The sequence below is a fragment of the Labrus bergylta genome, chromosome 23 (assembly GCF_963930695.1).
Source record: "Labrus bergylta chromosome 23, fLabBer1.1, whole genome shotgun sequence".
In the NCBI taxonomy this organism is placed as follows: domain Eukaryota; kingdom Metazoa; phylum Chordata; class Actinopteri; order Labriformes; family Labridae; genus Labrus; species Labrus bergylta.
The window spans coordinates 4,828,874-4,852,401 of record NC_089217.1 but is presented as its reverse complement, the minus strand read 5'-3'; the positions used below and the strand labels follow the sequence as shown (position 1 = coordinate 4,852,401).

The 23,528-nt window shown below is 41.3% G+C and overlaps 1 protein-coding gene and 1 long non-coding RNA gene across 2 annotated transcripts in view; one reads left to right on the top strand and one right to left on the bottom strand.

The window, feature by feature from the left end:
• The window catches only part of chrm2a (cholinergic receptor, muscarinic 2a), a 67,247-nt gene that overhangs the window by 27,036 nt on the left and 16,683 nt on the right, over positions 1-23,528 (bottom strand). The window contains exon 2 of the mRNA XM_029280330.2: positions 12,823-12,973. The gene's annotated coding sequence lies outside the window, so the exon portion shown is untranslated. The remainder of the gene's footprint in view (positions 1-12,822; positions 12,974-23,528) is intronic.
• LOC114921071 (uncharacterized) overlaps positions 16,694-23,528 on the top strand; it is a 114,532-nt gene continuing 107,697 nt past the window's right edge. The window contains exon 1 of the long non-coding RNA XR_003809378.2: positions 16,694-17,062. This is a non-coding gene — a long non-coding RNA (uncharacterized lncRNA). The remainder of the gene's footprint in view (positions 17,063-23,528) is intronic.

The following is a 23,528-nucleotide window of genomic DNA, read 5'->3' as shown; positions in this document are numbered from 1 at the left end:
ACCTCCCGTCTTTTTAGCACTTTAAGTCTAATGGTTCCTTTATTCCGGATTTGTTTTGAGCAAAATCGCATAGCCAGCTTTGTATTGTCATATGTGTGTCTTTGTCAAATAATGTACAGTTGATTTTGTTGTTTGGTTTCTGCTTGTTGTTTTGCTACCTGTGTTCTGTGTACTACGGGTGGAAATCAGCATATGGTATATTTACATGTTTATCTTCATTGTTGTGCACTGTCCCTATTCAAAAAAAAAAGAAGAAAAGAATAAATAAGGACTGACAGGAAGTCGGCCTTAATTTGCACTATTGTTTGTTAAAATACAGTGACTGCTGGGACGGAGTTAGCTGATGACTGATGGGAAAACCTTGACTGGACTCACAGGACTTGTGACTGGTTTGTGAGAATTTCCCTTTTTTTTTCCACCTACTGTCCTTTCTAAATCTTTTTGGATCCAACTGCAATGTTTGTTTTTCCTGAGGAATGCTTTTTCTGTCTTTTTTCTTTGTGAATAATAATGCATTTAAACTAAATTTCAGTTGTTTGTGGAGACAAATATTTATGATTTTTAATACACCGACTCTTGTTGACACAAATTTCTAATATTTGCAGTCACTCCTGCCTCAACAAACATGACATTTGGCTAAACTTGCTTTTTACCCCCTTGCTGACTCTTCTCCCATGTGGGATTCTATTAATTTTCATCACATGTCACACGATGTTGACATTTCATTTACTGGACTCCAATGGGATCCACCTCAAATCAATTGCAGGCAACTGGAAGGTATGGTAAATCTTCCTAACAGGCGTGCCCTTAGGGTAAACGAAAGTGACGGAGCAGGAACGTGAAAACGAGACCCCTAAGATAATGTTCTTGCCAGTTATTCTAATGGTTGGAAAAGAGAATTCTCTTAATGAAACTTCAAAAATGTTCCCCGGGCGATGCATGATTGCAAAGCCAGTGTATTAAGATGTGAAAATGTAATTTAGGACACATCTGGTTTTCCTGAGCCTATCTGTATGAACCTGGCCTACATGTAATTGATCACCAGTCCATTTGCTCAGGCTGTCCTAATCACCATCCATCTAAAGTATTGATTAGGTTACATGAATACGATACAATTGACAGCTGTGATTGAGTTGACCCATACGTCCAAGATGACAGTCTTGAGAAAGCAGTTCTTAGAGGGACAAATGTGTTTAAAAGCATCTTTTAAATTCTTAATTCTCAAACCCGTGTTGTACAATGATATATTTCAGTGGAAGCCTGTACCATTTGAATTCTTGTGAAAGTCCATGCCTTAATTTGGGTCTCGTCTGAAAGAATAAAAATGATTTTGGTGTCTAAATCTTAAAGCAACCCATGTTTTATGTCGACACAAACAAAGCCATTAATCATTAATGTGCACATGTGGCACCTTTGAGACCTCACTGCACACTGCGTTGCCACTTACATAAGCTCATGTGTTTCTGTGCCTGGCACCTCGTCATTTGGCTCTCTTGCTCGAAATGCAATCTGTGTTCCGAAAGCTGCGCGTCTATCCCTCAACCATTGTCCAAGCCATTACATGAAACAGCGCACAAAGTCAAGGCCATCTTGTTTCAGTGGACCAACAGGTAATAGAATGTATTTGATGTAATCTATAATCTGTAATGCCGATATCCCAAGGAGAGAAATTAGTCTCATCTCAGAGGAAGGTGGCCATCCATCAGCGATTTCTCTCAGTTTATCAGCCTGACCAAGTTGAAACGCACAATGATGTCAACCATTCATCATATGCTGACAACTCACATTCAGGAGCGGGACATGTGCCCTTTTCTCCCTGCCCAGATCTGAGCATTTTCCCGTTGAGGCTCTCTGGCTGCAGATTTGAACCTCCTTTTTGGTGTCGAGTGCCAATATCAGGCAGGTGGAATAGTGTGATGGCAAAAGGCTTTCTTGACACATGAACTCAGGGGACTTGACATAAAGCTAAAGGGTACCTTGAAACATCCTCCAATAGACACCATTAGAGAAACATCAAAGAGTACTTAAACATGAAAGCCAATGGGTACCTTAACATAAATGCCATAGGGTGTATCAACCTAATAAGCAAAAGTGTATCTTGACATAAAAGCCAAAGGGTGTATCAACCTAATAAGCAAAAGCATACCTTGACATAAAAGCCAAAGGTTACCTTTAAATGAGTGAAAAGGGCACCATGAAACAAAAGCTAACAGAAATTACCTTGGGCTATTGTATTTGATACAAAAGTGGGGCTAGACAAAGCTTCAACAGTATTAGATGACCTGTGAAAAAGAGTGTGTGTTGGGCATTGGTAAATCTTTAAAAAAAAGAGCATAACCTTGGTATGATATCATAATAACAAAAGATGTGGAGAGTGCCGGGACTGAAGATCAAGCATTCTAAAAGCCCCTTGTTAAAAGGCCTGTACCTCCAGTCACTTCATTACAGTTTTATTCTCACAAAAGTGTTGCTGAAGTGCTCTTGGAGGCTACCCCTTGTAGAGGGAAAAGGCAGGAGGCTGTTCAATGTACTCTGTGTCACTGACTGTGCCGGGGAACAATGTTGTCACTGACAATGCAGCAGGACAGGCAGAAAGAGCTTCTATTGGCAGAGCTTGTTGTCTCATCCCCCACTGACCAATCATTCATTCTGTTTAGAAATAACTGAGTGCTATTGATGTGCTGAATCGAAAACCCTTATAGGAACCAGAGTTGTCATCAATCGAACACCTAGGCTGGCTGATACTCTCCATGGGGCTACATGCATGTCAAAACATTCATCTAAATCTAAGTTTGCCTTTGTAGAGCAAAACTTTATGAAAAGTCTACCACTGCTGTGTTTGATTCCACCACTGAGAGTTCTTTTACTCTTGTGGCTGATTATGAAACCGCTTAGAGGGACTTGATTTTTTCAGATGGATGATTATCCAGATACAAAATTGCAGCGAGCCAGATGTGACCCTGAAACACATTCCTACACTCTTTTGTAGAAATAAAGGATGTTTGCAAGAGATATTGGTTGAATTTGATCCAACCAGTATCCCTTGAAAATATTGAACATGTAGCCCAATAGAAGATGCAAAAAGCTCCACCATTTAGACCTTAATATTATGAACTCCCTATATCGGACACTACGTCCTGAGTTGGATGTAAACGTTTGCATTTGGTGTATCAAGAGGTGTCGATATGCACCAAAATTCTATGAACCCCTGAAAGACAAAGATTGTGTGTTTTTCTTTTAACGCACATTTCACCTTTATTTTTCTGTCATAAAACCAGATCTACAGTTCACCTCCTCCTCTCTGAAGCTGCAGCTTTTGGAGGCCACATTCCCCCCACCTTTTTATGACTATTCTGAGCACTTTAATGTCCAGCACCACAGGCTATGAGGGATTGCCGGTACCAAAACTTTATGACTAAGTATTTCTTTTACAGAAGCACAACCCTTTTCAATAAAAAAGATACTTGAAACCATTTGCACCAGCACTTGGAATCATGAGAAATGTCAGCTGCCATGCAATTACAGGTGGCATGGACTCGCTCTTGCACAGCTGCCATCTCGAGGAGGGAGAAGTCACGCAGAAAATTGCATTTTTCATGTTACCTACACACTGAGTGACTCTAACATGTATGCAAATTTTTGCCACCTGAGAATTCCTCTGTGGTAGACTTGGTGTCAATGCAATATGGCTTGTAACGGAAGACAATTTGCGGTATTTAATGTGCGTTCACTTAGAGATAATGTGTGGATTTTATGAGAATCTATTCGGATGATAATGGAAGCAATGAATGGCAATGGTCTGAGAGAGCAGGTGTACCAATTTCCACCACTAATGCTCAGAAGACACTATGGGATGACCTCCCCTACAGAACAAAAGTGTACACAGATAATTCAATACCTTTTGTCTCTTCAATACGCTATAAGGGCTGTTTAGACTCACATCCTACTAATGTCCCTCCTGTATTGCTTTAACATTACCCTTCCCCCTCAAAGACAATAAACTAACTTGAGCTTTTGTGCAGGTACATTGGCAGCTTTTTTCACAGGGCCATACTGGAGTTCCTTTCTGAGAGAACAGGACATTTCTTGGAGCTGCGTCTCAGGTGTGCCGTGTTGGCAAGTGACAGCCCCATTTGCATATGCACAAAGATCCTGAAAACGTCCTGAAATTATTTGAGGTTAAGCTGCAAGTTTAACACAAACAACCCATTTTTTAATTCTGACTTTACCCTGAATTGCTCTTGCCAGCCCCTAGTACATTTTCTTGTGTGCTGATGTGAAAACGCAGAAGGAAATTTTCAGGAAATTTTACAATAATCTAGTTGGAGGGGGGTGATGATGTTTATATCCCACGACCAGCGCACAACCAGTGCATGCAAGTGATGACACTGCTTCATTAAGTTTCTTGTTTGGCAGTATGTTCTGATCCGATCACATAGCATTTATATAAAGGTCAACATTTTCATCATCGCATCAGACTCTCTGACATTGATAGCCTCCCGCTGTGGGGGTGCATGTTTGAACAAGCAACTCTGGAAGATTGCAGGGGTAGCCCGCATTACATTTTCCAGAAATGTGCATGTGTGAAAACTGCTTGAGTGACTGGACTGAGGCAAAGATATGTCTGGTAGAAATGATATGACTTTAGTGAAAGATAGGAGTCAAAAGGGCACAGATGGCATAGTGGTTAGTTTGCGCACCCCAATTACAGAGGCTACAGTACTCAAAGCGGGCAGTCCAGACTCCAATCCCACCTGTGGCTCCTTTTCCGCATGTCATTCCTGACTCTCTCTCCCTGATTTTCTGACACTATCCACTTTCCTGTCTCTAATAAAGGCGTAAAATCCCTATATCATACCACGACAGGATATCCATACAACTCCCACATCAAGTAGGAAGTAATGTGACCCATATCAATTTTGAAAGATAGGGTATGAAGGTGAGGGTAATGGATGGGAGTGTGTCAGGTCTGACATACATGCAAGAGCTCTCATCCACTTCACACAGAACTGACATTTACTTTCATATTAAATACAACCATGCCCAATCCGCTGTGTTTGCTTCTTCCAACATGTATTTGGCATAACTGCAATCTCTCACCAAACGTAGTAGGACTGTGGTTACTGAGCCGAGAAAAAGTAGGTTATAAGAAGATACAAAAAAAAAACATGGCAACGTGGACACAATGCTGTTTTTTCGTTTTGTTTTAAGCTGCTTAATATTGATTTATTCTGAATTTAAAGCTCCTATGAGGAACTTTTACTTTGTGTCATTTTTGGCGCCCCCATGTGGACACATGCTGTAACACTGCTGATTTTTTTGATTTTTTTCTTGCACATCTGGTGTTTTAACAAACAAATCTCATTTTGCTTTCTTTTACCAATCAAATGCATCGGGGCTGTTTTGCAGTGGGAAGTGCGAACAAAGGCTGTTTAGGCAGCATTGCTGTCAATCACTTCATCTGACCTCCAGCAGCGTTTTTTCAAGCATTATTTATATTTTTAACAGCATAGAAATAATCAATCTTGTCGATAATGGTCTTGTTTGCTTTTGAAGGTCATAAAGAGAGATCAGTATAAATTTCAGTCAGATTCATGACCAGCTATAAACTCCTCACAGGAGCTTTAAGTTCTTTTTAAACCTTTAACATAGAGTCTAAACTTCAGTTGTGTGTGCTTACATCACGAGCTAGCTGAAGCTCAGTACATTAGATGTTTGATTAATTTGTATTTTTTGCTAGAAGACATTTCTATTCTCATATTTGTCATGCTATGTCCACATGTGCAACAAAGAGAGGATGACCAAAAACATAATAAAGGTTGTGCTATCAAAAAAACAAACATGACAACCACCTAATGCTCTTTTTTTCTGTACATCCAATGAACATACAAAAAAAATCTCAGTTTCTGTGTGTTTGCTTTTGATCTATAACCCTACCACCCCAGTGTTTCTGACACCTCACTCTGGGATTAAATCATAGTGAAGATTGAAATAACTTCAACAAATCAGCGATTTCTCAAGCCTTATCTCGCCCTAATGTAACGGCAGGTTGCATGGTCATGTATTCGCCCACTTCTCCGCAGAGAGGGCAAATCCATAGGACATACATAATTCACACAGCAGGCACGGGGCTCCATGCAAAGATTTATCATCACACTGCTAAATAAACGGTCGAGGGAGTGAATAAACATTTAGCAGGGAGGAGTCGTGATCAATCTCCATGTCTGAATGCAGCTGGATTTGGCAACATGTGGGCGCTTTAACGCGATATGAATAATACTGATTCAACAAGATTAATGGATTTCATTGCGAGCCACGGGGGTCACATGTTGCTATCAAGCGCATATTTGGAGATGTTCCCTTGCCTGGAGATTCCCTAAGGGCCAGTCAGAGGCAGAACTGTAATCAATGACCTGGTTCCAGTAATTACGGTTTACTTTAGCTCATTATTAGCAGAGCTTTGAATAAGCAATAGCCCTCATGTGAAGGATATGTGACCTTAATTGGTGGGTTGCCACGACTCGCATCTCCCTTCTGCTGTTGTGATGTCTGTTTGGAGGAATGGAGGTCAGGTTGCGAGAGGTGCCTCAGGTAGCTATTCCTGGCCCTGCCTGTGAGTCATTCACGTTCTGTAATTGTCTGACATGTCAACATGTGACAAAAGATGAACAGCAGTCCCTCGCCCGGCAACGCAAACAGCAAACACTCATGCTTCACGCGGCGGAAGAGAATGGTTCATATGTTGACATTTACAACCTAATTAAAGCCAAGAAAGAAAATGATCCATGTACGGGGTCAGATGCTCATTACATGCAGGTGGTTGCAAAGAAAAACATACACAAGAATACAAGCGCAGTCGTTTCACACGACTAGATCCCACACACAGTTTAGCTACTCTGCACACATTTAGCCGAGCAGCGCTAATCCCACCCGTCTGGCAAGACCTGCTCATTTGAATCGCTAAAATCCTTAGATGATTAAAATATATTACCACGGCACAGAAAATTCATACTGCTGATATTAAAGATGTATGTATGCACATAAATTCCCCCATTGCCCTCCTGCTATTTGATTAGGAGCTGAGAGAGAAATTGTAGGTAACAAATAAAGTGAATCAAAGATGGAATTTTAAGCAGAACAAAGCCGTTATTAGAATACATTTGCACATGATTGCACTATTTGTTCACAAGCATATGCACTCTAAGTTACCTAATGCTCAGCAGAGACCGCTCTCGCATCTAACTTCTCAGGTAGGAGCGCTCGCCTTTACATGGAGGACTAATTAGACTCTAGAACCTGAGACTTGGTGCTGGAACCAAAATGGATTCGGGGGATGCATTAAGATCAGTTTTTCCATTCAATTTTGGTAGATCTTGGATCTGTGTATCATTATGGATAATACCAGAATGGGTTCAAAAGACAAATGAATGTTGGCCACGGGGTAAAAGATCGAGAAGCGCGATGATCAGATTAGATTACTAAAGTGAAAAAAAGGTGAGGAAGAAAGATGGATGGAGCGGTAGGGCTCTGAGTCAGGAGCAGATGGCTGTTCAATATAACTCCGGTTCTGCTCAAGGTTTCTGACCCTTAAAAGGAAGTTAGTCTTTGCCACTAATACAGAAACGGACGCAGTAAGGTTGGCTGCACGCCGTCCCATGGAGCAAAAGCGTGGCTCTGACGGAACGCAGGGCGCACTGACTAAGTGGAATTTTCTCAGTTAGCCTATTTTAAGCCCATAACACATTATGCATCATGTCTCTCTCCTCTTGGACATGCAGTGGTTCTGGATGTGTCATGCTGGGTCCATGACAACTTTTACATCTCAGCCACTTGATTGATGTTCAGCAGGAAAAGAAAACTGGGATTTTGTTTTTGCAGAGGAAAGCATGCAACGCATAACTTTGTATTTATTTGACCATTTTTCCCCCCCCCCAAGTTAGGCATCAAACTGAATGGAAAACAGAATACTCACAGCGTCTCTTAGGTTCGAGATAACTGTAATTAACCATCCTGACTTTTTAATAATTAAGCATCTACATCACAACAGTATCTCCCCCCTTCCTGCTATGACAGCCAGTCCAACTGCATTCCCCAAGCTCCAATCATTAAAATGTCCTTTGAGTCCTCCCCTGTGAAGAACAATACCATCTAGACCTCACAATTCAGTCACCCCCCCCCCCCACCCCCACACCCGACCCCCTTTCCCTACCAAGAACCACTTGCTGTGCTGGTATCCCATGCTGTGTTGGCTTGTGCACAGCCTCCCTTTATAGCACACACTGGACTGTATGGTGTGTACTGAAAAATAGAAATCCAATAAGGTGGTGCCCCATTTTATTATTGCACTCTTTCACTTAAGACGATATAAGCTGAGGGCAGGGATGTGTTTTTTTTGTTCATTATACGCTCCAATACAAAATTTGATAATGAAATACAGCCCTAATACAAAAAATAGCACTTAGCTTCATTAAGCTAACTCCTGTACTACATCCTGCTTCTGCGTCCATGTTCAGGAATCAAGAAGGTGCTTTTTTGTGTGTGTGTGTGTGTGTTTGTGTGTGTGTGTGAATCACTTGCAACTGGCTTTCTCTCCCTTATTTTCACGGGTAATTGGCTATGCAGCACATGGAACCAGAGACCTGCAGGCGACACTGGGATGGAAGAGACTGAGATCATTGGAGCATGCTTGAAAAATTCCCCACCTCCTCTGTTCATTCAGTCCCCTCTCTCTTTTCTTTTCTTGTTTACTTAATAAGTTGCGCTCCTTTTCCCTCTCTCTCTCTTTTTTTACACATATTTTGTCCGATTTTAAAAAGAACATCCATCTCGAGCGGTGCAGGTCTTTTCCTCCACCTGTCTTCCCTCTCCTCCTCGTTCTCACTCCTACTCTGTCTGCGAGTGCTCCCACATCTCGATTAGACCTCTGGAAACGCCCGTGCAATTTCCTGGAAGATTATAGTGATGGATTTACACAATATCAATCAGAGCAAATGTGGGGCTTCAAATAGCCCTCCACTATTGTTTTTTTTTTTTTCAGTTTTAAGGTAGAGTCAATCAGAAACAAGGCTGATGTTTCCAATAATGCTCCTTGCATGCACTTTTTGACCCTCCTTTTGAGCTTGCAGGTTCATCTTTTTTCCTTTTTCTTAATTATATGAATCATTCAGTTAAACTGATCCAAAAAAAGAAAACCAGACATGGCAGACCTGACAGCAGCCACTTCGGATGAAGACGAGCATCTCACCGGCGACTTGTCATCTTACGGACTATTATTGCTCTTGCTCCCTTCAACAAGACGCTCCGGATGAGGTCGCATTCGTCTGACCTCGGGGCATTATTACCCTGTAATCATGTGTTGCTCTGCATGGCTACATTTGTTATTTCTCGTCGACAGCCTAATGTTAGGAGAAAGCAATTTTACCTGATGGATGGTCATAAGAGAGGGAGAGGCTATATCAGCTTCGTGCCTCTCCAGTGAGTTATGCAAGAACAAAATCCCGGCTCAACCACAATACATGCCTGCTCAAATATACTACCAGTGCATGTGTTTTTACATGCCGGGTTATTATTGCCGGAGCTGTGAGGACTTTTCAGCTTGTCAGAATGTGCAGGAGGCTGATCTATTACCATAGCATTTACTTGTCCTCCTAAATCAAACCGCCCGTCAGTCCTTACATTACAGCGGCGCCATGAAAAATTGTTGACTTATTTTCGAGCCCGAGATTCATAGGTCCAAGACCATTCATGATCACAGAAATCAATTGACGCTGCTCCTCGGGCCCCCGCACTTTGTCTGTTGGCGGCAATAGGGATAACGTGTCAAAGTGGGCCTCCTCAATCTTGTCACTTTAAGTGCAATCAATACTGCTTCCCCACCAACCGAATGCCTCTGAATACCAGCCCCCCTTCTTCTTCTTCTTCTTCTTCTTCTTCTTCTTCTCACACTAGGCTGAACATTTCAATCAATATCTGACTAGAGGCTAAAAACATCTTGCAGGAGACAAACAAAAAAGAGAGAGTCAGAATTAAATGCTTTGTAATATAGTGAAGACGACCACTTCCACCCTCTGCAGGAACAGTAATATAATAGAAAGAGCTAGATATATATAAAAAAAAAAATATATTCGTTTTTCAGGTCCATTAAGTACATCGTCACCCTCCTGATACTAAAGCAACAAGGGTCGCAATTATTTTTTAATAGTAAATAGTAATGGTGGATCTCTTTGGGGGGAAAGGGGGAGGGGCACTGTTTCTTACATCTCAGCATGTGAGCTTAATGCGAACACATACTAGAAATTGACTCCAAAGAGCTATCAGAATTAGCATCCCAATTCAGTTATTTTAACTTATGTAAAAAAGTTTATTTCTTGAGTGAAGTGATGCTAAGCTAGTTTCTCAACATTGCTACTGTTGAGTCTGTTACGGGGCAGTCTTGTCATCGGTCAAAAGTCACTCGTTCAACTGAGCTGTCGATCATGACGTGACAGGAAATGTATGTATTAACTCAGTAAATCAAAAAAAACTTCTAAACTGCTGATTTAGTTTTACATGACAGTCGTCAGAACAGGAATATTTTTTTTACCTTGAAAAAAAAGCTTTTCCGTTTTTTCCCTCAGCCCCATACATCACCGAGAGCAATTTTCAATGTATGGCCTGCCGTCTCTTCCCAGACGGCACCAATCCATTAAAGCCAGCCTGTGGCTAGCCTACCTTTAAATTAGTCTACCCTAAAAAAATCAACAAGCCCAGGGGAGAGGTTTAGTATGTGAGTCTTGGTGTTGGGCCTGGGAAACGATTGTATTAATTGCCCTGAGGATTATGAGACACAGACCTCCACTCCCTCATGCATATTTGACACCACTAGCAGCGCACTCAGGCCCCTGTTGCAGCTAATGGATGATGTTTGGTGGGGTGTTGCATATGTATTAGGTAGCAAGTTATGAGTGGGTATGCGGCGAGCGCTTCCCCCTGCGTGCCTATCTGTCTGAGCATGTGTGTGGCTGCTCTGTTATCTCCAGCCAGCCAGTGTGAGCGTGGAGCTGGGTGGTCGGGGTTCTTAATTGGTGCGACTGCTCCCACTATGCTTGCCCTCAAAGGCTGGCGCTGCCCTCTGCTGTTAATCTGTGCCAGTGATTTGGCCGGCTTGACATGGAGCTGACCTGACAGTCCTTTGGGGGTGTATGAGCAAACAAGAACACTTAGAAAAAAAGCAGACAGATGAATATACTCAAAGAATCACACACAAAGGTGCACAAACCCTCATGCAAATGATAGATACAGATATGCAGTTACACACACACACACACACACACACACACATTTTCAATCTCCTTAACATGAAAGTGCAGTGACTCCATTTGAGATATGGTTCTGGATAGTGCTGCGATGATGAAGAGGGGGAGCACTTGACAGTGTTGTTGGTGGAACGGCATCAAACACTGGCGTGAGTGTGTGTGTGTGTGTGTGTACTAGCAGATGCCATGTCTGCTGATAATGTTTGCACACACACACACTCGCAGTGGGGAGTGAGGTTGTTGATATCAAGTGCTCGCACATTGCTTTTTACATGACATCCATTTTGGAGTGCAGATATTGTCTGGCATGACAGAGTGACACGTGATCTGATATGTTTTGAAACCTCTGAACATTATAATCCACTACTGTAGAATCTGTGATTGGGGGTCTTGATTCTCAGCATGGGAAGGGATCTTTGTAGTACATTTGTTGAACGAGCTGTATTGTTCAAATCACCAGGCTTTTGTGTATACAGGAAAAAGAGTCCAGACGTAACACAATCTGCACTAAATGTGAACCAGCTCAGACCTGTCGAAATATTTAGCTCTAAAAACAGACATCTGCAAAAAAAAAAAAAAAAAACTGCCGCTAACAATCAAACATCAGATGCGACATGTCAACTTAACAGACAAATCTACCTTGATGCTGTTTCGCAAAAGCCAATCAGCATTTAGAGTCCCTGATTACCTGAAATGAATCAGAAATGATTGATCCCGACTCCAGTCGACAAACAAGCATCTTAAAAGTTGATTGCTTCTCCTCTCGAGGACAGAATTAACTTAACTCTGAACAAACCTACATCAAGATGTGGTTATTTCTTGAAAATGTAAGATCCCTTAATTGCAAAATAAATCACAAGGAAATTGGTTTCTTTTTTTGGGCACATGCAGTTGAAGTAAGCTAGAAAAGAAGCCTCTGTGTAAATATTCTCGACTGTTGAAGTGAGACTCACAGGAAACAGACATTAAGACATTATGGCGTCAGGGCTTCATGGGAAAGGAAGTCATGGTTAACATCAACTACTGGCAACACCAGAATAACTGAGAAGTTGGCATTGGTTCACAGTGGAATATTTCGCCATCAAATGCTGACAGACGATGATTTCCAAAAGATTCAGAGATTGCCTGGTGTACCTCATTGACTACATAATATTAATATTAAAGAATTCTATCATTAGGTTCAGTAAAGTAATTAATCTTTGGAGGAATTAATTTAGTTGTAAAAACATGTAATTTGGGTTTGGATACATTTAAGTCTGAGGCTTTTGGGTCACTTTTATTCTATCCAAGCCAACAGCAGTTTTTTTCATATTTGAAGACAAACAGAATTAACTTTATTCAAATAAACCTAATGAATAAGGGTAATCCATAACAACAGATGTTTCCCACATTTGAACAGAGAGGGCATGATTTAGGAATGACTCATTCAGAAATCTGGGCAGTAGAATGAGATTTTCAGTTTTTAGGGTTTGACTTTGGTTGAGTTTCATGAGTAAACACTCCAGAGTCAGAGTGTGTGAGTACTTACAGCGGGTGTTAAGCAGTCTGTTGGGCTTTCTCGCACTCGGATGGCATATTCGAAGAGCTTGTGTTCAATGTAGCACCAAAGAGGCTTTTCTTTGACAGAAGGAAGCGATGGGCGTGTCTGGCTCCAGCTTCATGGTTTATGGCCATGACCACTGTTACATAAAAACAGAAAAGTAAACGACAGTCAGCAATGGGCAAGTAATATCTGTTCTGCCTTTGAGTCTTACGAAAACCATTTGCCAACACAACATTAATTTTATGACCTTAACAATCCCTGCATGAATAGCTTAAATGATCTTCAAAATATCTGTGCAAGTCAAGGACATGGTAGACAATCTATTAAGATTCAAATACATTTAGAGAGATCTAAGTGTCTTAGAATTAGATGAAAACCAGTCACATGTCAAAGAGTCTGTTAAATATGAGAATAGAGCCATTAGCTTTACCTTAAGATTAGACAGAAGGGAAAACAGCCAGTGCGGCTATATCCATATCTAATGAAATCCGCCTACGAACATCCCTAATACTCTCTCTTCAAAACATTATATCCCTGACATTCATCCATACAAAAACCCAAGTGTGTAAGACGTATTAGTCATCCGCCTTGTGTTTCTTTTAATGATGTTTTAATGATTTTGTTGTTTTCCAAATCAAGAAATGAATCATCAGTTTTATAGTGCACGGTGTAACTGTTATTTCCACCCACACTTCCCTCATCGGCCATGTTAGATAATGAGAAGAACAAGGGAGAGCATGTTGCTCGGCTAGCTGCTAACTAGCTAACAGTCAAGTGCGGATATGATTCTAGTCGCCCTTAATGTCTTCTGAACGGATGACTAAACTAATTCTCAGTCTTTACAGTGTATGTGTAACTGTTAATTCCATCCACACTTCCTCACCAGCATTGTTAGATAATGATAAGTGTAAGAAGCTATTGTTCTGCTAGCTAATCAATAGCTAACATTCAACTGGATGTAGTGCAAACTGAGTTAGTCACTAATTTGTGTTCTTGTAGAGATTATGAGTTGTTAATCCACAGTCAAAGGGCATCAACATGGAGCTGGCCCGGGAGTTAGGTTTCAGTCCCCCACTTTGTAAATTATACAGTCCTCATTCCCCATGGACCTGTAACCACCAATATACATAATGTAGACATCCTGCATGACAATCAAGGAAAATGATGGTGGTTCAGACCGCCTTCGATGTAAATGATTGTAGCCTGATTTCACTATATGCGCTTGCCCTGTATGGAAGTCGCAGCCCTCTGAGACCATTATCCCAGAGTGCTGCAGCGCTTGCACTTATACTCCCAGATGAAGCCCCCTAACAGGCACACTTCATGTTTAAATGCAAATTTCCAACCAGAGCACCGTGCAAGAGCCACGGCAGTTTAGAAATCCCTTTACCCAAGTCTTGCACGCTTGTTGAAAAAAAAAAAAAAAAAAGCTCTTAACAAGCCCCTGTTAATGTCTTTAGCATAAGGAGTGCAAGAACGAAACAATGTCACACCTGCTTTTTTTGAACTGCGAGCAGGCAGTGGGATAACATGCGCCAGAGAAGTTGAGGGAAAAGACGGTGAGCTGCTGATAAAGGGATAAACCCTGAGGCAACAGTGTTTGGTACACTAAGGCAGTCTGTGTTTGTGAGCAGATGAAGTGTCATGATAACAACTTAGCCCGGGCGCATTTAGCTGTTATTGTCTGCAGAATACCATTCAGTGTTATGACTAATCACAGAAACAGCCTCCTCGAAAAAACATGAAGGTTATTTAGGCTGAATGCAAACAGCAGCGGGGGGGTTTTGGTGAGAGAAGGATTGAGGGGGGGGAAAACTGCAGGGTGAAACATGTTGAGGCCACGTGACGCATCACTGTTGTCTCACATTATTAGACAACACATTGTCCAGATGATTTCCCCATGGTGTGAATCCGCCCAATGATCTTTGTTTCTGGTGCTCTAATTCATTTATTATGCTAATAAGAAAAACTGTCAGTCCGTTCAGACATTGCATAAACATAAGTGTACTTCAATGTCCATTAATCATGTTGCAAGGCTCCAAGCAATTCTGCCATGTTATAAGTTGATGAAAATTAGTCGTACAATTATCAGATGGTGATAAGCGTTTTAAATGTTTAATAGGCAGCCTTGGACGTGGATTGCAATCTCCCAAGTGGACAGGCGGTTAATTCCCCCACGAGCTGGTCTGAGTACATGTGCAGTAAGGCTTAACGTATATGGATGAGATTTACTACCCGCTGATTGGCCTGTAGGTCGGCCTGACCTGAGTTCCTCCCCCTTTCCAAGCAGTGGACCTTTCGTATGTGTGTGACAGTGCAAACGTACAACAGTGTGTTTCTCCCAGGTGGGCTGTTTTTATCCTCACTCTATCACCGTAATCTCCCAAGAATTACCTCCGGCTCTGGGGAGAAGGGGGGCTCTCATTAAATAAAGTGAGCGACCTGTGCAGGAGACTGTCATCACAGCTCTGACACCAACTGGGCCTGAATGTGTGTAAGCCTAAAGATATAAGAATGAACTTTGTCCCTTGCTGGCTAAGGGATGATTGTTAGTGTGAAAGCTCTAAGCTGGAATTCGCCTCGACTACTGTTTCTGTTCTATTCTAACAATGTTTCATCCTTGCGGAAATATCACAACATTTATCAGCTTTTAAGACGTTTTAAATCTGAGCCTTGGCTCTCCAAAATTAACTCATTTATCCCAATTATTGTGCGGACAATCCGATTTTGTTCCCTACCCTTCTGTTTTCACAGCGGTAATCGGGTACCCTAAAGATACACATTAAATTAGATTGCTTCGAATTGGCAGGGCTGCCAACTAAATCGCATTTACATGTGATTACCGCTCTAAAAACACAATTTGTAGATGTGTAAGCAGACACCAGGATGGCCTGATACTAAAACTTTTTCTCATTGATTCATGGAGTGTTCAGCCAAGTTAGTGAAATCTCTTTCTGATTGCTCGGTGTTGATTTGTGGGTTTTAAATTATTCGGAGATCTTTATATTGATTGTTCATCAGTATCAGTGAGTTAAAATGACTTAAAATATGGACATACCATCTGCGAGGAATCCAATACGCCTCTGAGAGGACATTTTAAAGCTGCTCATATGCTCCTACTGGAGACAATTCATCTTATAGACGCCAATAGTTGATCAGTGGAATAGTGTCAAACAAACAATCTGTCTAACTGTCCCATGCCAGCCCCATTTATCTCCAAGTCCAGTCAGTGCTTCTCTTCACAGATCCACCATATGTCCGTCGTCGTCGTCATCGTCTTCTTCTTCTTCTTCTTTTGTATTTCTGGCAGACTAGATGCCTCTCTCAGATCACCAAATGCACTCACACTTTCCCTCCTTTTCCCCCATCACCTGACTGCCCCACCCAACTCCTCACTTGGGGTGCGTTCAAAGCACAACAAGAAATGTTTGTTCACCATGTGTTTTTGTGTTATACCAATGATACAGAAGGGTTTAAGCTCCTTGCAATGCTGATCAAGTTAACACAATGTCCAAAAAGAGAAAAAAAAACCACATTAAAACCTGTTGCAAACAGTCTCTGGGAAACATGTGGTTCAATGGAGCATATCTTCCCGAAATAGTTGTAGACAGTGTGAAAAAGGCCTTCAGATGTTTTTTCTTCTCTGAAGGTGTTACACAGGCTTTAATTTTGGTAACACAACATTCACAAAAGGATGTTCAGTGCAGCACTGTGTTTGTTGAAATTAACATTTAGCAACATCTCAACAGAGCTGAACGCAGCCCTGGACTGCACCCGCCCACTTCCTCACCTGCACCCCATTTTTCTGATCAGCCACTCACTATGAGCCAAAGCTCCTTTGTTCCCTTTCCTTGGATTCTCATGCAGACATTATTCTTTTGTTTTCAACCTTTTGACCTGGACATGTCCTGTGTGTTCCAAAAGTAAAGCAGTGAAAAAGAACAACTGCTTAAAGAGTTTTCAGATTTGGGAATACATCAATTTTCGCTGAAATCAATTCTATCTTTTGGAAGTGAAAGGGCTATTTTGACTTTCTTAAGGACCACTGGACTTTATTCGAGAATTGAAGTCAAAGTGAATCAATTCATTGGAATTCCGGCTGAGGACATCATTTTGCCTTGTAGCATAGCCTGCTGCAAATTCAGAAGAAGAAGAAGAAGACATGTATCTACCTATCTTCCTGTTACCTGTGGACCTGCCTGCCTGCCTGCACCTGCACCCACCTGTAAGTCTTTGCTTCTTTAAACTCTCAGATCACCATGCCTGTCTTTTATCTGTCTCCATTTGCGTTGAAGCCTGTTTTTCCTGAATCTTGGAAAAACAAACAAAATGGGTAAAAACCCAACATGGCTTCATACCACTGCTAGTTGTCATTTTTCGCAGCAGATCATTTAAGTAGCAGCCACATGTTAAACCTTACATTTCACACAGTAAGACAGCAGACTTGCAGGGTGAAGCTTTGGCCTTCTAGAGTTCTTTTAATCATCTTGCTTTTAAATAAGAATGTGACTCACTTTGAGTCAACACTGCATAGCAATACAGTAATCTCCATTAAGGAGCCATCGGTACACAGAGTACAATGAGGCATTCATGTGTTGGAAAATGGGGAATTTTGTTTGCCAAAGTAAATTCTAGGCCTATATCCTGGGAGATTAAACTATTCATAGCACCTTTTTCACTCATCCTCACTTCACCTCAGAAAACCCCTCTGTTAAACCGCTGTTTTACGTCTCATGACTTCTGCTTCTCCGCAAGATCCCCCAAAGAGCGCCGTGTTAACCGTCTCATAACAAAAACATGTGCGCACTGCTACGAACTGTTGGAAGTGCTTTGGAGAGAGCTCATTGAAAGCATCAGCAATAAAACGAGCCTTCCAGTGTTTCCATTTTTAAATACTCCAAGGGGAACGTCTGTAATGCAATTTCCTAGTACTTGGTGTCCCCTGACTGCAACCGCTAGAGCCCTCCTTCAAAGTGTGGAATGCTGCTTTATTGCACCATCAGCATTATGACGGGGAAGAAGGAGTGGGGGCGTTGCTTCTGCAAGTCTAAACCTGGTCATAGATCTCAGTGGACATGTACACTAGCTCTTCATTATCTGCTCTCAGCTAGCATCCCAGCAGGGAGGCATGTGCCTGGATAAAAAGCCTCAATTATGTAACCGTCTGAAAGGGTTGGCTGTCAGCCTCTTCTCCAGGCCAATGCATCAATCTTCGACTGACTCTGCATCTCTGCAGAATATTGCGGACCATTGCTCTCAATATACATGATGGATTTGAAAGCATGGTCAGCTGGTAAATGTTTTCCATTTAACTGCCTGCTCTGATCGATCAAGAAACTCGAATAACAAGTCGCTAAACATGCATGGACAAGTGCCAACATTTATTAAATCTCAATCTTGACTAATATAACCATCTATCTCGTTTACAGAGGATTGATGTTTTCTGCAACTGCATATCTAGCCAAATGTTTAAGCTTGAGGTACTTGGAAACAGCTGAACTGCAAATATACTTCCAGGTTCTGCCGAGATAAGCGCAAAAGCCAAAACCAAACAAAGGCAGTGATTAGTGGATCTGTTCAACCTTAGGGGAGAAGGATCCTGTTTTTCAGACCAGAGAGTTTACTTAGGGTTTTGCATTGTTGGTTTTCCAATCTTCTTCCTCTGAAGTACGTCCCAATACTGTCATTCAGAGCTAATGGCCCTAATAAGAGAAACCACCAAAAGCTGCAAATGGGGGTTTTCCATTGGGAAAGCTAATTTCATATTCAGTCACTGCAATACTGCACTGAAAGTAGCAATCTTTAACTTCAGCGTCTCTATCTTTGGCAAAAACAAATGTTTTGACTGTTTGGCTACATCTATAAGTCAAATTTGTTTTTTGAGAATTGGCTCTTCTTTATTAGTTTGTCTGTTCTGTTTTGGAGTAGTCTGTATTCTCTCTCTTATGGGCCAACCAGTGGGGGGTGAAATATTAAGCATGTGGCGATTCTAGAGCCCCGTTGGGGCCCTAGGCAAAAACCAATTGGGGGGGCCCTCCAACCAATGTTCAGTAGGGCAACAATCCTGAGAGTGAGCGCTGTCAGATGGGGCCCCCTTAGGGAGGTTTTCCAAGGTTTGCAGAATTTGCACATTTTAGGCCACTGCTTTGGGGCCCCCTACTGGTGTTGGGGCCCAAAGCAGTTGCCTGCCTTTGCCTGTTGATAAGCAGTGCCTCTGATTCCCGGTATGATACTGGACACCCAGTTCATAAAACCAAAGAACATTGCAAACGCAAGGGTTTTCATCATTGGGCTATGGGCCGACTCTTGAGAGTAGCATTCATTTGAAAATATATTCATAACTAAACATCTTTTGGTTCTAGACTTTGACTACAATGTTTACAGTACTCTATTGTATACTCCTTTGTGTTTCTATTCCATTAGAGCAAGATTTAATTATTGGTTTTCTTTGAATGAGAGCCCAATATCTTAATACGATAATGTTCAGATTATATCTCGACAATGGGCTGAGGCTTTGATAAACTTGGAGCTGTTGATGTTTTTCCCTATATGCTGCAACCAGACGGTTACCCTTTCAACAGTTCTAAGAAGTCTCTCTGATGTCTCCTCCAAAAACATCACAATGGGTTTGATTTTTTAATATATTTTTTGAATTGTTTCTCGTTTGTTAAGCTGAAAAAATTGTGTTCATTGTGAAAATGAATAGAAACATACTAGAAAGCATGATTTTTGTGTGCCTTTATTGGCCGTGAATAAAGTGAGATCAAAGTCAACAGATGGAGAAGGTCTTTGCTTGAGATGAATGTTTTATGTACACCTTCTCTGGCAAATAAATTTAGTATAGAGGGAAAAAAACATCAAGGCACAGGGTCCAAGTTTTAAAATGGAGCAGAAAAAAGCTCAAACTTTAGATGTCTATCCACCGAGCATACATGATAAGAAGTCCAATTTACTCTTTCCCTCTTTACTAAAAAAACACCACCTGCATATTTATAGAAATTCATTCTATCAGCTTTTCATATCCGTGCTATTGAAAAATGTGCTTTTACACTGTTCATCGTCTCTTCAGTGGAAATCGCTTTCCTTGGCCAAGCTTTTTTTTTCTTCCTTTTTTTTTCGCAGGGATGAATAGAGATTTGGGTTAAAAGTTCAGGGTGAAGCCTCAGCATGTGGATAAGATATGAATAAACACTTGGTGGGGATAATACAAAGGTTGGCTTTGCACATTATAGTCAATCAGAGCTGCAAAGAATTCCTCTCAAGAAGATTAAATTGAATTCCACTGTGCTGTGATTCATCTGTAATCTTGAATGCAACTTAATGGACCTCTTTTCAGACAATACAACTAGATTTTTTAAAATGATACATGTCTGAGTCTGTATTTAAAAGCTCCAGTCAAGAAGGTGGTAATGTCTGAATCACAGCAGCTTTGTTAGGGATTTCAGTGAAGGAGCATTTTACTCTTCCCTTGGACTAATTTAATTTACAGAGGACCTTTTTTATTTGGGACTTACATTAAGTGAAACAGCAGGGAATGTTTCCAAAAAGACTCATTCCCGAAATGGGTTTTAGGCCGACTTCAGTCAAAGTTGTTTGCTCCTTCCTTCCGGATATTCTGTTAGTTTCATTTCCTTTTGTAAATTTGACCTCCTTCTTGCAAATGCTGACATTAATTTGTGGCAAGTTCCAAAGGCTTTTGGACAGCTGAAAAGTACATTAATACTACTCTTGATCACATAATCCTATCGGAGGATTAGGAGAATTATTTCTGACGAAGTATGAACTTGACGTGACTTTACCAGCTTTTCATATCAAACCTCGAAATCCCTCATGAGATTTTCAGTGTTAGTTTTGAAGTCATGACTCTTCGTCTCCTCAAAACTTTATTTGTTATAATATATCTGTTACATATTTGAATCATTTTCCAGGTTGAGTTGACACAAGGCTAAGTCACATGAATCGAAGCAAAGGTAGTCACAACAGACCCAATGCTGACCTGTTTCCTGTCTTTAATTTACTACTTCCTCCTGTGGGGCCATACACTTGCATGGTGTTTACACAAGTCTTAATGTAGAATTAGTTTTGGATCTTCTCTTGCTCTTGAACAGGCAGCTGTTCGGAAGCTACGTTTCCAAACTCAGACTTAATACCGTTCTGAAAAAGCAGTGAATGCGTTGTTTTGATGCAATTTATCTGTATTTCTTGCTAGGACGTTTCCTTCTGTCTGCCTTTTATAAAAATGACCAAAATATATCATAGGAAATAGAGTAAAATAAAATATAGGGATGCATGTCCCCTTTGGGCTTCCGTACACAATACCCCAACCACCTATTAGTTTACCTTTTGTTTTTCCCTTTTCATAGTTTGCCAATCTAGTTTGACCTCATTTGGACCTAATTTCAAGAGTTAATGACTGAATGATTGTATGGTATAACAACAATCATTTCCATCAATGAAACCAACATGCCTGACGTCACCTTCACATTACCTCCAGATAATCATTTGCTGTAATATTTTTTATTACAACACTAAAAGAAGAGTGTTTCTATTCAGTGGATTCAATCGTGATCTGCCTTATAAGAAGATAGGCTCTTTCTTGTATCTTTTGTATATATTCATACACAAATTGAGCACTATATAAACACATGATAAACTTGTGGTTTTTTTTTTTACATTTTGGTGTATATTTTTTACACAGGATGAATCTCACCCTCTGCAAATCATCTTAGTCCTCCGGGAGGTAGCATGCTGCAGTCTGCTCTAGATTAATACCAAGGCATGTCTTTGGAATTGATCATTTAACTTTTTTTTCTTCGTCATGTTTTATCTCGGCCCAACAGAGTGGCTCCGTGTCGCTATAGAAGGCTTTGCCAGTGAATTGAAATCCTTCAGTGCAGGTGTGGAAAGCGGAGTGGTGAAGAGGCTCCTTCACTCCTGCACACCACAGATAACTTTAACATTTGACCACGTATTGTGCTCAGGCAGCTGGTCCTATAAAAGCGCTCGGCGATGCTTTCCCTCCAAACAGATTCCCATTTTTTTGTTCTCGCATTACTTTGAGTTTTTCAAAAAGGAGAGGAAACTCTTGAGAAGCAAATAAGATGGTGCGCAGGGGTTCAGCTGCTGCACAGACCAGATTAATGAGCATTTCTTATCTGCAATCTGCTTATTTAAGTTGGTGGACGCTTCAGACAAATTGAACCGCTCGCACCAAGTGGGTGTTGAAGTGAATTCTTAAGAAGATGCATTTTGTATTTACCTTCACTGTGGTCAGGTCTGAAATGATTTTTGGACTGTGAGCAGTTTGGTATTTCTCAGATTCAGGTTATAACAAAAGGGAGAGTTCTGGCACTCAAATGGCTTTATAGTGAATTGGTCAAGCTTGGAAATGAAAACATCCGCTGTCAGATGGATGGAAGTCAGACCTGTGCTCGCTGCCGCTACAAGAAGGGAAGATGAAGTGCCTGTGTGCTGATTTTTCGACTGGGTTATTGGTCACTCCTTCCTCCATTCTTGCCATTTCCTCCTTTTTCCTCTTATCTGCCAAAAGTCTGTCAGCGCCTGCTGGATGTTTATGAAGTGCTTTCATGTATCCTGAAGAAACTTCTAAATTCTAATAATAAACTCATTCCCTCCGTGGAAACTTGACATTTCAATTTATCTCCCTACCTGACCTTGCTTTTGCTCTCACTGGTTACATACCCAACCAATGAACCATTTCTATGCAACCAACCAACCGACCAACCAATCCCCACCCCCACCGCAAACCTCCACAAAACCCCAATCACCAATTCCCGTCTTCACGCTGCAGCCATTTTCCGGAGCGATTCCAGCGAATATTATAGTACTCACAAATCATCCGCTGGGTCGTGGAGCCCGTGAAATTGATGTGCCTTCATTTTAAAACAATGGAGGTGCCTTATGAGAGGCCTCATGATGTCATAACTTTAAGCAGCTGACAGGCAGGGCAGGTGTATTTTGGCCGCAGGACGGGCACGGGGCCAATGGGAAAACCCAGTTGGGACAGCTTAATCAATCGCTGCATCGAGTGAGATGGCAAGACTGTGGTGTAAGCAGCCACCAGACATGCTCAATCACATTCTCCGTACTGAGCAAACTGACAGCTTTTACTTAGAAAAAGCCGGCCTTCTTATCTCCTTGGAGTTGAGTAATGTTTCACTGTCAGTCTGTTAGTATCTCTCTGCAATATCCAGCACCAACAAAACAGCCCAAACAATGAAAAAGACAAACAACCATAAAAACCATTAAAAACGGCGGACATTCCAACAGAGTCTGATTCTATGATTAAATTAATTGCTTTTAAATGCAATGTGTAGTTTGTCATAATCATGGTATCAACAAGAGTGGAGAATTACTTACTACAACAGAAGACATGATGACGCAGTTTCAATATGCATATGAGATCGCACCGGTCGTAGGATAGAAACATCATCACCCAGCTGCTTGCTCGCGGTGATATTTCCTGAATATTTCCTGCTGTGTTCTCACATTGGCTCACTCTTCACAACTTCACGAGTATAATCTGCTAGGGGGCTCGTTCACACTTGCAGCTCTCCCTGAAAAGTAGTAATGTGTGAAAGCACCACTACTCTATTCTAATTAGGGGTCTGATACCAGCACCAAGAGGATGCTCCAGTTTTCTTAGAGAGATTGAAGAATTAATTATTAAT